The 3,566-nt window shown below is 40.9% G+C and overlaps 1 non-coding gene across 1 annotated transcript; it reads right to left on the bottom strand.

Moving 5' to 3' along the window:
• Positions 1-1,934: 1,934 nt before the first annotated feature.
• Positions 1,935-2,084, bottom strand: LOC116549860. The gene has a single exon (XR_004268126.1). It is a non-coding gene; the product is annotated as a U12 minor spliceosomal RNA (small nuclear RNA).
• Positions 2,085-3,566: the final 1,482 nt, after the last annotated feature.

Raw genomic sequence — 3,566 nt, 5'->3', positions numbered from 1 at the left:
GTGTTGTTCTTGGGGAACTGAGTTCTTGTTCTTGCAAGCATGATTCTTGCTAGAATGGATTGGTTTCTGTGAAAGCGACTTGTCACAAAACCAGGACACCCCTCAGGTTTTCACCTTATTGCATGTGGTCTGCTTCTCCCTTGATCTTCTCCACCACATTTGTGCCACAGCATGGAAAGCCCTGGTCAGAAACCAGGGCCATGCCCTCATATTTCTCAGCCTGCAGAACCCTGAGTTAAAAAATCCTTTTTTATTGATAAATAACCCTGTTTCAGGTATTCTTTTATAGCAGTACAAAATGGCATAAGAATGGATTAATACAAAGTTTAACAGAGAATCATGCGTGTGTTTTGTTTTCGTTTTGGTCTATGGTTATCCAAATTTCTCTAGCACCATTTGTTAAAAGGCTATACTTCTTCCATTTAATTGTTTTTCATCTTTATTAAAATTTAGTTGAGTTTATTTATTTACTACATAGTCTTGATTTCTGTAGTTACAGAGCAAGTCTTGAATTTAAAAAACTGATTCCCCTCAATATATTCATATTTTTCAAACTGTTTTTGGTATTTTAGTTCCTTTGTTCTGTATATAAATTTTATAATAATCTTGTCTATATCTATAAAAAAAACTTGTGAATACAATAAGAATTAGGTTAAACCTATACATTAATTTGGGTAACATTGACATTTTTACTCTGCCAATTTTTCCGGTTTATGAATATTTTATGTCTTTCCATTTATTTACATCATTTTGGATTTCCTCCATCAATTTTTTGTGGCTTCGAGCATACAAGTCTTACAAATGTTTTGTTACATTTTTTGTACAATTGTAAATGGTATTACATATTTAATTTCCACATGATATGTTCATGGATAGTATATAGAAATATAATTGATTTTTATATGTTGATCTTATATTACCTTGTTAAACTCACAAACTTTTGTTTTTGCAAATTCTTTAGAATTTTCTAACTGGAGTTCAACCATTGTGGAAGACAGTGTGGCGATACCTCAAGGATCTAGAAATAGAAATTCCATTTGACCCGCAATCCCATTACTGGGTATATACCCAAAGGATCATAAATTGTTCTGTTATAAAGCCACATGCACATGGATGTTCATTGCAGCACTGTTTACAGTAGCAAAGATCTGGAACCAACCCAAATGCCCATCAATGATAGACTGGAAAAGGAAAATGTGGCACATATACACCATGGAATACTATGCAGCCATAAAAAATGATGAGTTCATGTCCTTTGTAGGGACATGGATGAATCTGGAAACCACATAATTCTCAGCAAACTGACACAAGAACAGAAACCCAAACACCACATGTTGTCACTCACAGGTGGGTGTTGAACAATGAGAACACGTGGACACAGGGGGTGAGGGAATGTGTTCTCTTTCTGGGTCCACAAGGGGGCGTAGTTTTAAGGGCAAGAACTTCCCAGTGCCATGCCCCCCTCCCATCTCTCTCCATCAGGGAGATTTAATGGTTTATGTTTGGATTTCGCAGGCACAGGAAGAAACTGAGAGTCAATCATCCCAGCAGAAGTTCTAAGGAACTCCTTTCACTGGCCTGGGGTCTTAGGGAAGGCAGGGTTCCTCCTGGGTTAAAAGTCCCCTACTTCCACACCCTTTCAGACTCCATGTTTGGATCCCCTTCCACGAACACTCTTGTGGAAGTTGTTTTTCTCTCTCCTGGATTTCCCCTCTGGAGTCCCCTTCCACACTCTCTTGTGGAAGCCTGGTCTTCTCCTCCTAAACTCCATCTCTCTCTAATCCCTTCCACTCAGTGTGGAAGCTGCCTTTCTCTCCTGGATTCCATCTTTCTGGATTCTCTCACTCAGTTTGAGAGTTAGCTGTTTCTTTCTCTCTCCTTCTCCTGTTTCTCTCTCTGTCTTTCTAAATAAATCATTTTTTTTTTAACGCGGTCAGGCAGATCTTGGCTCCCAGGCATCCCACAAAGTAGGCAGTTCACCTCAGGGGCAACCTTTACCAGCTCAAAAATTCGTCTCACATTAGCAGTGAGGATTCAGGCATCACCCTGAATCATTATTTTCCTTAATCATAAATTTAAGGCATTTCTACAAACACTTTTGAGTCCGGCATTTACTGAGCACTGCGCCGTGGTCCCCTCTTTCATTCTTGAGAGGGCAGGAGACCAAGAACCTGGAGAAACATCCTCTCAGGGGAGCTGAACCCCTGAACCCCAATATAACAGGAGGGGAACATTACACAATGGAGTAGGTGGCGGGAGGCTAAGGGAGGGACAGCAGGGGGTGAGGAGTCTGGGAAGGATAACGTGGGGAGAAACACCAGGTGATGGGAGGATGGAGGATGAAACCACTTTGCTAAGTATGTACCTATTGCAATGAACCTGCATGATCAGCACATGTACCTCAGAACCTAAAATACAATTTAAAAAAAAAGAATTTTCTAATTGACCTATCATGTCACTGCAAATAGAAAGAGTTTTATTTCTTCCTTTCTATTTGCCTGCATGCTTCTATTTGCTTTTCTTGCCTTACTGAAATCACTAGATTTGTAGTATTACAGAAAGTGAACTTGTCCAACCCATGGCTTGTGGGCCACATGAGGTCCAGGACAGATTTGTATGTGGCCCAACACAAATTAGTGAGCTTTATTAAAACATTTTGTGTGTGACTTTTTCTGTAGCTCATCAGCTATTGTTAGTGTTACTGTATTTTATGTGTGGCCCAAGACAATGCTTCATCCAATGTGGCCCAGGGAAGCTGGAAGATTGGACAGCCTGGAAAGTATATTAAATAGGAGGAATGATGTTTAGAGCCTCCTTGTAATACATTTAAATGTTAAGTCTCCACCCCAAGGTGAGTAGGGAAGCATGTTGAAAGACTGTTGGCTACTACACATTCTCTTGCCTCCCTTTTGTGAGTTTCCATTGCTCCTCCAATAACCTGCTGAACATATGTACTTAGCCAACCTGCTCAGCGTACATTCCTGTTCCCTTGACCCATCCCCTGAAGTACTTGTTCTGGAGGTTACACTTCCCAGCTGCAAGATGGCCAGCCTGCAAGCTGCAATGCTTTATGAGAAATAAAGCTCTTTTTCCAAATTAATGAACTTCATCATTCTTCAGTTGGAAGATTTCAGGACATTTCTTTTTCTTGTACAGTGACTAAGCATATTCATTGAACTGATGACCTGCATTAGCTAGTTTGGTTAATGATTTCCTAGAACAGACTTTTGTGAGGTTTATACTATTTTCATTGATGTAACTAAGCAGCTGACATGGAGGCCCTCTGTGTTCAGCGTCCATAGACTGGCCAGAGCCACTCTGTGGTCAGTGGTCTCTCATCAGGAAGGAATGCTGGTCAGTCCTGTGTCAAAACCGTAGGGGAGGGGCACATGAGGTTTGGTTGGTATCAGAGATAGAGCGAGTCTTTCCAAAGGGATAGTTTCTATGTAACCCTTAAATAGAAAGCCAATGGCAGTCAGCAAGGGCAGCCGTATAACAAGGGTGGCTGACCTTCCCTCCTCTCATGGCCAGGAACTCAGTTTTTAAGGTCTCTCCAGGGTCCCCTT

The sequence above is a fragment of the Sapajus apella genome, unplaced genomic scaffold, assembly GCF_009761245.1.
Source record: "Sapajus apella isolate SASKATOON/1434 unplaced genomic scaffold, GSC_monkey_1.0 scaffold6, whole genome shotgun sequence".
NCBI lineage: Eukaryota > Metazoa > Chordata > Mammalia > Primates > Cebidae > Sapajus > Sapajus apella.
This window is presented reverse-complemented; position numbering and strand designations above follow the sequence as displayed.